At 50.4% G+C, this 13418-nt stretch overlaps 1 protein-coding gene across 7 annotated transcripts in view; it reads left to right on the top strand.

The window, feature by feature from the left end:
* FRMD4A (FERM domain containing 4A) overlaps window positions 1–13418 on the top strand; it is a 401265-nt gene that overhangs the window by 237287 nt on the left and 150560 nt on the right. The gene's annotated exons all lie outside the window — the stretch shown is intronic.

Raw genomic sequence — 13418 nt, 5'->3', positions numbered from 1 at the left:
TTCTCAAGGAGCATCTTGTTTGAGAGGATATTGGACAGGACTGTTTGTAGCTGTTGGAACTACTTTTAAAAAGTGTGTATGTGTGTTGACCGGCACACCCATTCACACACAGGATCCTTTCATGTGTGCTGCATCCAAAAGCTACCATAGATTTTACAGTCGAGTGATCACTTAGCAGGAGGCTGGCCTATGATTTGCAATGTATAGTCTATTTGTTTCCCAGGATGCACAAGGGTTATTTTCTTGGATGCCTCCAGCTCATGTTTGCAGTCGCTCACGAGATGAATAGGTTAGGCACTAAGCTGCCAAGATGTTTTGTGGAGCAATGCAAAACAATTGCCCTCTTCTCTGTGTGATCCTAAGCTGAAAAATTCACTGTGTAAACATTTGGGCCAGCAGTCGTTAAATGAGATTGTAAGCTTTACATTGATGTCAGAGGTAAATAGAAAATCATTTCTTAATACAAACATTCCAAGATCTGGGAGTTGCCAAGTAACTTCCTTTAAGAGGAATTTCCTTTCTTCTAGGGTGATTGAATGCCATGTACGTGTCATTGTTAAGTCCCAGAAAGAGAGAGAGAGAGAGAGAGAGAGAGAAAGAAAGCAGATATTGAGTATTCAACACACAAAATCATATATAGGGGGGAAACGTATGTCCTGTATTGCTGAACATATTTCTGTATGGCCGTGTTTCCATATTAATGTTTTTTATCATCCATCATAGCTCAGTCAGTAGAGCATGAGACTGTTAATCTCAGAGTTGTGGGCTTGAGCCTCACATTAGGCAAAACATCCCTAAATTGCAGGGGTTGGACTAGATGACTCTTGGGGTCCCTTCCACTTCTACAATTCTATGATTCTTTGTCCCATAGCAGTTTACAGTTTACACTCAATAATTTGAGTATTAAGAAATGGACTTTCACAAGGACTTTCAGAGTCATTCAGTCCTTTTTCTGATCAGGCCTTTGGCTGTTAATTAAATATTATACCTTTTGGTGGGGGTGGAGTGTTTTGATTTATTTTAAAAAAACAGAATAATAATAATTTTAATAATAATAATAAAGTAACTTCTGATATCATATAATTTTGTATATACACAATTGTATGAAATTTTGCCTATTAGACACATTTTTGCACAGCAATTTTCTCCAATATAACACTTCTTATGTTAATTTTGTTAACATACTGTAGTATCTGCATTGTTGTGCACATTACTTTGCAGGGAACTGCCTTGTAAAATTTGGAAAATTGTGAATTTTGAAGGATGGCTGTGTTTCAGATGGCACAGAAAGTGCAAATTAGGCAGGTTCACCTTTAAATGAGAACTGAATTGAATTTCTTCCCCCATCCCTACATCTCATACCTGTTTACTAAAGAAAAGAAACAGGCATGCAAAGACCAAGCAAGTGATTCTCACTTCTCAATATCATTTTCAAGATTACTTCCTGCGTCTTTTGCAACAAGGGTGTTTCCTTTTTTGCAAGGCAAAAAACTAGTCTGCCTGAATTTATAGGGTGGCTCATGTGTTCAACTCATAATATTACCGTTAAAACAAAGGGCTTTCAAGCACTTTAAACTGTACTTTGTAGGAGGACCCTCGTCCCTGCAGTGCAAACTAGTTTCATAGAATCATAGGATCTTCGAGCTGGAATGAACCCCAGGGGTCATCTCGCCCAACCCGCTGCAATGCAGGAATCCAAGCTGAAACATCCATGACAGATGATCATCCAACCTCTGCTTAAAAACCTCCAAGAAAGGAGAGTCCACTACCACCCAACTCCCTCAGTCGTTCCACCTAAGGCTTGGTTTTCAGAACTTGTGTCATCTTGGTCACCCTCCTCTGCACACGTTGCAGCTTGTCAGTATCCTTGGATGCAGCTCATCTGAATTCATATAAAGTAGCCAGGTGATCCCTTACCACTCTTTCCTCATCTTGTGCTGCAACTTCATCCTTACATTATTTATTCTGCTATCACCAGGTTGGGCATTGATTCCTTTTGGGTGAAGACAGAGGCAAAGTAAGTGTTGAATATTTCCACCCTCTGTCACCAAATAGCATTTCTCTGTCTTCTCCACATAGAGGACCTATTACTTGCTTGTTCTTCCCCTTGCTTCAAGCATTACCCAATAAATCTCTTTTTTTTTAACCTCTCTTCAATCCTGTGCTCATTCTGAGCTTTAGCCAGCTGGCAACTTGTGATTTCCCCTTTCTTCCATTTCTTATACATGCCCTTTGTAACTCCACCAAAAGCTCCTTATGCAGCCACACTGGTTTCCACTTTTCTTTCTTGTGGGAATTGTCTGCATTTGGGCCTTCAGTATTTCTCCTTTTAGAAACTCCCATCTTCTCTTTGAGTAATTTTGACCATGGGATCTCACTCAGTAGCTCCTTAAGCTTTTTGAAATTGGCCTTCTTAAAGTCCAGAGTGCATGTCCAACTACACTCAGCTTTTCCTTGCCTCTGAATCATGAAACCCAGGAGAACATGATCACTTCCTCCCAAGTTTCTGAGTACTTCACATAACTGATCAGTTCCTCCCTATTGGTGAGAATCAGGTCCAAGATAGATGATCCCCTGGTTGTTTCTTCCACCCTCTGGGAAACGAAATTGTCAGCGAGGCAATGGAGGAATTTGTCAGAACTTACATTCTTGGCAGAGTTTGAGTCCTAACAGATATCGGGGAAGTTGAAGTCCCCTATGATTACTATTTCTCTCTTCTTTGAATGTTTGGTAATCTTTTTGAATGCTAATAATCTGCTGTAGAAGGCATCATCCAAGTCTTCAGTCTGGCTTGGTGGTCTATAGCAGACATCCACAGTAAGGTCACTGTTGTTTCTCTCTCTTACAATTTTTACCCATATACTCTCCATCTGCTTTTCATGCTCCAGGTCATGGATTTCTTCACAAGTGTACACATCCTTTACATATAATGCTACTCCTCCCTTCCTGTTTTGTCTATTTCTTTTTCTACATCCCAGTCATGAATCTTATCCCACCAGGTTTCAGTAATGCCTATCAGGTTGCATTTGCCATCCTGTACTGAAAGCTCTAGTTCGTCTTGCTAGTTTCCCATACTGTGTGCATTTGTGTAGAGACAACTGAAGCAATGAGTCCTTCCCTCCAGCTGCTTCCTTCTTGTGGTTTCTTGCCCTTTAGTGGGTTTCTGGAGCATTACCTCAGTTTCCTGTGCACCAATCAAGCTGTTATCCCAAATACCAGGTCTGTCATCTGTAATGTTGTTTCCCTCTCTCTCAAGATCTAGTTTAAAGCTCTGCTGATCAGATTCATGAGACTCTTAGCAAACACATATTTGCCAAAAACTGTGATATGCAGCCCATCTCTTGCCAGAAGTCCTTCCTCAAGGAAGTGGAGACCATGGTCCAAGAAGCCAAACCGTTCATGACACCACTACCTGTGCAGCCAGTTGTCTCCCTCCAGTATTTTCTTCTCTCTTCCTGGGCCACGACCTTCCACAGGAAGGAGTGATGAAAAGACCACCTGTGTCCCAAGGCTCTTCAGCTTCCTGCCCAGAGTCTCATAATTCCATGCTATACATTGAAGGCTGTCTGTGGCGGTATTATTTGTATCCATATGAATCAGAAGGAAGGGGTAGTGGTCAGTGGGCTTTGTAAGACTTTTAAGACTTCTCTGTCATATTGTGAATCTTTGCACCTTTCACAGCCACCTTGGTGTATTCTAAGGCCATCAACTCCTGTGAACTGCCCTGAGATCTTTCGATGAAGAACTGTATATAATAATAATAATAATAATAATAATAATAATAATAATAATATTAGTAATAGCAGCTCCTCTGGCTCAGAATCAGTGTCCAAGGTGAGAGCATGGAAGTGATTTTGCAGCTCCAGTGACAAAGTGTGGTTTGTGACTTTCCTACTTCTGTGCGTCACATTCCTCCAGGGGTTTGTCTCTTGCAATGAGCAATCTTCCTGCTCACTAGGGGCACCCCACCTTTGCTGCCGTTCTAGCACAGTCCTCTCAGCTCTATTGAGAAACTCTGTGTCTTATCCTATAGCTCTGTGTGGCTTGGTGGGCCTCAAGTTGCTCTACCTTCTCTTCTAGCTTGCACTTGCACTTTCTACAAGTGAAATAAACCTTATAATATCATAATGAATCTCTCCACTGAGCAGTTACTTTCCTTTTCCTTTCTCTGACTGTGAGAAAGTTCAGAGTGTGATTCCTTGGCTCATCCCTTGAGGTATTCTGAGGGCACCAGCACAACAGAGCCATTCAGGTGGACTAGCACGTTCTGAATGTGTCAAGTATAATAGCCTCCAGAAGATCAAAAAAGACTACGAGGCTCTGGGCAGGAAATTGAAGCAATTAAATGCACAAATCGTCATCTCATCTGTCCTCCCAGTTGAACGACGTGGCCCAGGGAGAGAGAGGAAAATAGTGGAAGTAAACAGCTGGCTTCGCAAATGGTGTAAACAGGAACGGTTTGGATTCTTAGATCACGGACTGCAGTTTCTTGAGGATGGACTTCTGGCAAGCGATGGGCTGCACCTCACAACGGTTGGGAGGAATGTTTTTGCCAAAAAACTAAGAAACCTCATCAGGAGGGCTTTAAACTGACTAATGTGGGGGAGGGAGACAGTGCTCCTGAAGGTAGGAGTCTATTAATTGATGAAGATGATCATCCAAATGTCATAGACCAAATGGAGCAAACAGCAAGCAGACCTAGTGGTGGGAGGAAAAAATCCTTAAATAAGAGACACGGGGGAATGACTAATGGACTTCAATGTCTGTACACTAATGCACAAAGCATGGGAAATAAACAAGATGAGCTTGAGCTCTTGGTACAGCAAACTAAATATGTGTGATGGCCTGGGATTCCGATTCGGAGGATGAAACAGAGGAATCCCGGCCTGCACAGGAGTCCCCGCCTCCAGGGCCGGCTGAACTGGGGCAAGGCCTAGATGCTGAAGAGCCTGCACCTGTGGCAGTGCATCAGGAGCTGGCCCCAGGTGAAGCCCTTCTGGCCCCAGAGAGGCTTGACGACTCAGTGGCCACAGGTGAGCCTCCTCCAGGGCCCAGTAACCCTTCGGCCTCTCCTGATCTGCAGAGGTTTAGAGCAGAGAGGCGAAGGGAACTGGTTGCCCCCAGGAGGAGTGCTCGCCTTAAGGCCAGAGGAGGCGGGGCTCCTGGGGGCCGGGACCGCCCCTGGCCTTAGAAGAGGATAAAAGCCCAGTCAGCCCGGCCCCAGGTTGCGGGAGCAACGTCGTTGTTGGCTTCGGACCTTCCTGCGTTCCTGATCCCTGCTCGGCCTCCTGTTCCTGACTATCCGGTACTCCTGTTCCCTGCTCGGCCTCCTGTCCCCGACCATCCGGTGTCCCTGTTCCCTGCACAGCCTCCTGTTCCAGCGTTCCTGTTCACCGCCCGGCACTCTGCCTCGGACCTTGCCCCTCTTCGTGTGGACTCTGCTACACTCAAGGTACCTTACCCCCGGGACCAGCACAGTTTGCTCCCGCCCCCTCCCGCACTCCCCCTTCGTAGGGGTGCGTTCGGGAAGAGCCAGAGGCCATGGCTGAACAGGCGGCTGCACTGGTGGCTTTGGCCCAGGAGAATCAGGCCTTGTCTCACACCGTGCAGCAGCTCAGTGCCGCGGTTGAGGCACTTCAGCAACGCTTGGAAGCCCTACCGGCTCCTGGGGCCGACGCCCCGGCTCCGGGCAAGTACCCAGTGGCTTTGCCTGAGAAATTTGATGGAGCCCCGGCCAGCTTTCCCATGTTCCTGGCCCAGGCCAAACTGTATATTCAGGGGCGAGCCCGGAACTTTCCTGACGACCGTACCAAGGTGCACTTTTTGATTAGCTTGTTGAAGGACCAGGCGGCCAAGTGGGCGTTGCCGCTACTCAGGCAAGACTCCCCCTTGCTGGCAGACTATACGGGGTTTTGCAATCGTTTGGAGGCCGCGTTCGGCAACCCCCAGAAAGAGAGTCAAGCCAACCGGGCGATTCGGCATTTGAAACAGGGCAAGTCCACGGTGGCCACATATACCACGGAGTTTCGGCTGTTGGCACAGGACTTGACCTGGAATGACTCGGCACTGCGGGACCAGTATCTCGAAGGGCTTTCGGATGAGGTACTGGACCAGTTGGCCACAATGGAACGCCCCACCACGCTGGACACTCTCATTCAACGGAGTCTACAAATAGACGACCGGTTGGAGGATCGTCGTCAGGCCCGGGGTCGCCGACACTTCCAGTTCACGGCACCAGCTTTTTCCGGCAGCCCCACGGTCACAACTGATTTAACGGAGGAGCCTATGCAGCTCGGGGCAGTGCGGCCACGCCTTTCCCCCGCAGAGAAGGCGCGGCGTCGGGATGGAAATCTCTGTCTTTACTGTGGCGGAAGTGGACACTTCGCTCGGTCCTGCCCTGAGAAACGCCAGCCGCAGGGAAACCGCCAACCCCAGTAGCTGATGGCCCTAGCTACCGGGGGTCCCAAACCGTACAGAATGGGCCCGCACCAATGGACTTGCAACATCTTATGGTTTCGGTACGTTTATACCCTCCAGGTGGGCCCTGGATCCTCACCCATGCTTTGGTAGATTCAGGGGCAACCCGCTCCTATATGGACGCTGCTTTTGCCGCCCATCATCAGGTGCCACTTCGGAACAAGCCAGTACCGGTCCAGGTGGAAGCGATTGACGGACGACTTCTGCGGTCAGGTGCCGTTACTCAGGAGACCCAGCCTCTGGTCCTGTGTCTCCAGCAGCACCGGGAGTTGCGAACTTTGGACATTGCCTCTATGCCCCGCTTCCCCCTGGTGCTAGGGATGGACTGGCTGGAAGCCCACAACGTTCAGATTGACTGGGTCAAACGGACCGTGCACTTCCCAGTCCCATGTTCCCATGCTCAATCCGGAACGCTGGCGTCCGCGCCCTCAGAGGAGGCAGCACCCACGCTCCCAGCCGTGTACCAGGACTACCAGGACGTGTTCGAGGAACGGGGGGCAGACCAGCTGCCGCCGCATCGGCCTTTTGACTGCGGCATAGACCTCCAACCCGGAGCGCCTTTACCAGTGAGTCGCTTATATTCCCTAACAGAGCCAGAGCGCGAGGCTTTGCAGGACTTCTTGCGCAAGAACCTGGAGCGTGGGTTCATTAGGCCTTCCACCTCGCCCACCGCGGCACCGGTGCTTTTTGTTAAGAAGAAATGTGGGGAACTCCGCCCTTGCCATGATTACCGAGCCCTGAACAAAATTACCGTCCCAGACCGGTACCCCTTGCCCCTTATCTCGGAGCTGCTGGAGCGGGTGCAAGGGGCACAGGTGTTCACCAAGCTGGACCTCCGGGGGGCCTACAACTTGATTCGGATCCGAGCCGGGGATGAGTGGAAGACAGCGTTTGGGACCCGGTACGGGCAGTTCGAATATTTGGTTATGCCTTTCGGTTTGTGCAACGCGCCTGCTGTGTTTCAACGCTACATCAACCACGTGTTTCAGGACTTGTTAGACAAGTACGTGGTGGTGTATTTGGATGACATACTGATTTACTCCCGTGACCCGGCCCGCCATGAGGGACATGTCCGGACCGTGCTGCAGCGCTTGCGTGAGCACCGTTTGTACGCAAAGCTCAGCAAGTGCGAGTTCCATCAGCGGACTGTGGACTTCCTTGGTCACCGGCTCTCTCCAGATGGGGTGCAAATGGACCCGGGGAAGGTGACAGCGGTTCAAGAATGGGCGGCACCCCGGAACCGCAAGGACCTACAGCGTTTCCTGGGGTTCGCCAATTACTACCGGACCTTCATCGCTGATTATGCTCATCGCACCACCCCGTTGACCCGGCTACTGCGCCCAAAGACGCCGTTTTCCTGGGACAAGGAGGCAGAGGAGGCGTTTCAGGGGTTGAAGGCCTGTTTCCAGAGGGCACCAATCTTACAACATCCTGACCCCTCTCGACCCTTTGTGGTGGAGACCGACGCTTCCAGTACGGCTCTCGGTGCCGTCTTGTCTCAACAGATTGGTCCTGAAGCGCCACTCTTACCCTGTGCCTTCTATTCCCGCCAGCTCCTACCAGCGGAGCGTAACTATACTGTGTGGGAGCGGGAACTACTGGCCATCAAGGTAGCCTTTGAGGTCTGGCGCCACCATCTTGAGGGGGCACGACATCCGGTGGAGGTGAGAACCGACCACCGGAACCTGGAGTACCTCCAGACCACCCGCAAGCTGAACCAAAGACAGATCCGGTGGGCGTTGTTCTTTTCCCGGTTCCAGTTCCGGATCCGCTACATCCCTAGCTCTCAGAATCAGAAGGCGGATGCCCTGTCCCGGAAACCTGAAGACAACGCAGACACGGTACAGCAAGCAGAACCCACCACGATCCTACCTCCGGCTGCATTCCTGGCCACCCAGGAGGCGCAGCCACTGCAGGTTCGGGTGCGGGAACAGCAGCGGGTCGACGCTTGGGCCCAGGAACGACTCCGGGAGCTGGCTGAAGGGTCCAGCCCACAGTATCCGGGGCTGGTCCTGCATCAGGGCCTTCTGCTGCACCACGGTCGTCTGTACATCCCGCCAGGGCCACTACGGCTGGAGGTTCTCCGGATGGCCCATGATGCCCCAGCAGCGGGGCACTTTGGACGGTATCGGACCACCCATCTGGTCAGTCGAGAGTTTTGGTGGCCCCGCCTGAAGGCTGACGTGGCTCGCTACGTTGCTGGTTGTGATGTCTGCCGGCGCGCTAAGGGACCTACCGGGCGACCCCCCGGCCTACTTCAGCCATTGCCAGTTCCACCGCACCCTTGGCACACGGTTTCGTTGGACTTTGTAGTGGACTTACCCTCGTCTCGTGGCTGTACCTGCCTTCTGGTTTTCTCCGACCATTTCACCAAGATGGTGCACTGCGCTCCCTGTCCATCTGTACCCACAGCCAAGGAAACTGCTCAGCTGTACCTTCAGCATGTCTTCCGCCTGCATGGCCTACCTGAGCGCGTGGTGTCCGACCGGGGCGTTCAGTTCACATCCCGGTTCTGGCAAGCACTACACCAGACCCTCGGGACGGAGGTCTGCCTCTCGTCAGCCTATCACCCACAGACCGATGGCCAGACGGAACGGGCGAACGCGGTGCTGGAGCAGTACCTCCGGTGTTACTGCAGCTACCAGCAGGATGACTGGGTCGACCACCTGGCATTGGCGGAGTTCGCCTACAATAACGCGGTGAATGCGTCCACCCAGCAGACCCCGTTCCAGGCCAGTTATGGTTATCATCCACGGCTGTTTCCAGAGGTGCTGCCGACATCCGCAGTCCCGGCGGTGACGGAGTGGCTTCAAGAGCTCCAGTCCCAGCAACAGCTTTTGGTGGAGCAACTGCACCAGGCCAAGGAAGCGTACAAGGCCCAGGCCGACCGCCACCGCCAGGTGGGGCCGGAACTTCGCGTCGGTGACCTGGTTTGGCTCTCCACTCGCCACCTCCACCCCTCTCGACCTTCGCGGAAGTTGGACGCCCGCTTCACCGGCCCGTTCCCTATCGTAGACCAAGTCTCTCCTGTGGCATTTCGTCTCCGGTTACCCGCAACCCTGAAGGTTCACCCGGTCTTCCACAGGTCCCTTTTGAGTCCGGTGGCCCCACCCGACGAGTTCCACCCGAACCGTCCCCGACCGCAGCCAGTGTTGGTTCGGGGAGAGCCTGAGTACGAGGTGGAACGCATCCTGGACTCCCGATACCGCAGGGGAAAGCTGCAGTATCTCATTGACTGGAAGGGGTACGGACCGGAGGACCGTTCCTGGGAACCTGCGGCCAACGTCCACGCACCTGCCTGCCTCCGAGAGTTCCATGCGACGTACCCCGGCAAGCCGGGTCCGGACCCTCGGTTGAGGGGGGGGCCTGGGAGGGGGGATGGTGTGATGGCCTGGGATTCCGATTCGGAGGATGAAACAGAGGAATCCCGGCCTGCACAGGAGTCCCCGCCTCCAGGGCCGGCTGAACTGGGGCAAGGCCTAGATGCTGAAGAGCCTGCACCTGTGGCAGTGCATCAGGAGCTGGCCCCAGGTGAAGCCCTTCTGGCCCCAGAGAGGCTTGACGACTCAGTGGCCACAGGTGAGCCTCCTCCAGGGCCCAGTAACCCTTCGGCCTCTCCTGATCTGCAGAGGTTTAGAGCAGAGAGGCGAAGGGAACTGGTTGCCCCCAGGAGGAGTGCTCGCCTTAAGGCCAGAGGAGGCGGGGCTCCTGGGGGCCGGGACCGCCCCTGGCCTTAGAAGAGGATAAAAGCCCAGTCAGCCCGGCCCCAGGTTGCGGGAGCAACGTCGTTGTTGGCTTCGGACCTTCCTGCGTTCCTGATCCCTGCTCGGCCTCCTGTTCCTGACTATCCGGTACTCCTGTTCCCTGCTCGGCCTCCTGTCCCCGACCATCCGGTGTCCCTGTTCCCTGCACAGCCTCCTGTTCCAGCGTTCCTGTTCACCGCCCGGCACTCTGCCTCGGACCTTGCCCCTCTTCGTGTGGACTCTGCTACACTCAAGGTACCTTACCCCCGGGACCAGCACAATATGACATAATAGGCATCACTGAAACCTGGTGGGATAAGTCCCACGATTGGAATGTAAAAATGGAGGGATACAATCTATTTCAGAGAAACAGACCAGACAAGAAAGGAGGAGGAGTGGCGTTATATGTCAGGGATGTGTATACCTGTGAAGAGATCCAAGATCTAGAACCTCAAAGCCAAAGTGAGAGCATTTGGGTCAAAATTAAGGGAGAGAAGAATAATAGTGACCTCATTGTGGGAGTTTACTATAGATCCCCAAGCCAAACGGAGGACATAGATGATGCCTTCCTGGAACAGATGGCCAAGCATGCAAAAGGAAGGGAGATAGTAGTAATGGGGGACTTCAATTACCCAGATATTTGTTGGAGGTCAAACTCAGCCAAGAGCATAAGGTCAAACAGATTCCTCACTGGCCTTGCAGACAACTTCATTGTCCAGAAAGTGGAAGAAGCAACAAGAGGAACAGCCATTTTAGATCTGGTCCTAACCAATGTCGATGACCTGGTTAATGGGGTAGAAGTGGAAGGATCATTAGGCACAAGTGATCATGCTCTTCTGAAGTTTACTATACAACGGAAAGGAGCAGCCAAGCATACTAGGACTCAATTTCTTGACTTTAAGAAAGCCGACTTCATAAAACTTAGGGAAGTGCTAGGTGAGATCCCATGGACAGTAATACTAAAAGGAAAGGGAGTTCATGATGGCTGGGAGTTTGTTAAGAGGGAGATAGTAAAAGCACAACTTCAGGCAATACCAATGAGACGGAAACATGGAAGGTGCCTAAAGAAGCCAGGGTGGCTATCTAAAGAACTTTTAACTGAGTTAAGATTAAAAAAGGATGTGTACAAAAAATGGAAAAGGGGCGAAACCACCAAAGAGGAATTCAAACAAATAGCCAGCACGTGTAGACACAAAGTCAGAAAAGCTAAAGCACAGAATGAACTCAGGCTTGCTAGAGAGGTTAAAAGCAACAAAAAAGGCTTCTATGGGTATGTTCGTAGCAAAAGGAAGAACAAAGAAACAGTGGGGTCACTCAGAGGAGAAGATGGTGAAATGCAAACAGGGGACACAGAAAGGGCTGAACTCCTCAATGCCTTCTTTGCCTCAGTCTTCTCCGATAAAGAAAACAATGCCCGACCTGAAGAATTTGGAGGAAATGATTCAGCAGAGGAAACACAGCCCAGAATAACTAAGGAGATAGTACAAGAATACTTGGCTAGTTTAGATGTATTCAAGTCTCCAGGGCCAGATGAACTGCATCCAAGAGTATTAAAAGAACTGGCAGATGTGATCTCAGAACCACTGGCAGTCATCTTTGAGAATTCCTGGAGAACAGGCGAAGTCCCGGCAGACTGGAGGAGGGCAAATGTTGTCCCTATTTTCAAAAAGGGGAAAAGAGAGGACCCAAATAATTACCGCCCAGTCAGTCTAACATCAATACCAGGGAAGATTCTGGAGCAGATCATTAAGCAAACAATCTGTGAGCACCTAGAAAGGAATGCTGTGATCACCAATAGTCAGCATGGATTTCTGAAAAATAAGTCATGTCAGACTAACCTGATCTCATTTTTTGACAGAATTACAAGCCTGGTAGATGAAGGGAACGCAGTGGATGTAGTCTACCTTGATTTCAGCAAGGCATTTGACAAGGTGCCCCATGATATTCTTGTAAAGAAGCTGGTAAAATGCGGTCTTGACTATGCTACCACTCAGTGGATTTGTAACTGGCTGACTGACCGGACCCAAAGGGTGCTCATCAATGGTTCCTCTTCATCCTGGAGAAGAGTGACTAGCGGGGTGCCACAGGGTTCTGTCTTGGGCCCGGTCTTATTCAACATCTTTATCAACGACTTGGATGATGGACTCAAGGGCATCCTGATCAAATTTGCAGATGACACCAAACTGGGAGGGGTGGCTAACACCCCAGAAGACAGGATCACACTTCAAAACGACCTTGACAGATTAGAGAACTGGGCCAAAACAAACAAGATGAATTTTAACAGGGAGAAATGTAAAGTATTGCACTTGGGCAAAAAAAATGAGAGGCACAAATACAAGATGGGTGACACCTGGCTTGAGAGCAGTACATGTGAAAAGGATCTAGGAGTCTTGGTTGACCACAAACTTAACATGAGCCAACAGTGTGACGCGGCAGCTAAAAAAGCCAATGCAATTCTGGGCTGCATCAATAGGAGTATAGCATCTAGATCAAGGGAAGTTATAGTGCCACTGTATTCTGCTCTGGTCAGACCTCACCTGGAGTACTGTGTCCAGTTCTGGGCACCACAGTTCAAGAAGGACACTGACAAACTAGAACGTGTACAGAGGAGGGCAACCAAAATGGTCAAAGGCCTGGAAACAATGCCTTATGAGGATCGGCTAAGGGAGCTGGGCATGTTTAGCCTGGAGAAGAGGAGGTTAAGGGGTGATATGATAGCCATGTTCAAATATATAAAAGGATGTCACATAGAGGAGGGAGAAAGGTTGTTTTCTGCTGCTCCAGAGAAGCGGACACGGAGCAATGGATACAAACTACAAGAAAGAAGATTCCACCTAAACATTAGGAAGAACTTCCTGACAGTAAGAGCTGTTCGACAGTGGAATTTGCTGCCAAGGAGTGTGGTGGAGTCTCCTTCTTTGGAGGTCTTTAAGCAGAGGCTTGACAACCATATGTCAGGAGTGCTCTGATGGTGTTTCCTGCTTGGCAGGGGGTTGGACTCGATGACCCTTGTGGTCTCTTCCAACTCTATGATTCTATGATTCTATGATTCTATGATTCTAAGTGCAGAAATCTCTGCAGTGGATCGTTTCTGCTCTTCCTGTGCAATGAAATACTTTGACACACAGACATAACAGTTGGGCTTTGTTATCAGAAGAATGTTGAAAGCAGCCCTGACATTCCTTCATGAGCTCATAA

This window comes from Podarcis tiliguerta, assembly GCF_965153285.1.
Source record: "Podarcis tiliguerta genome assembly, chromosome: 10".
Lineage (NCBI taxonomy): Eukaryota > Metazoa > Chordata > Lepidosauria > Squamata > Lacertidae > Podarcis > Podarcis tiliguerta.
This window is presented reverse-complemented; position numbering and strand designations above follow the sequence as displayed.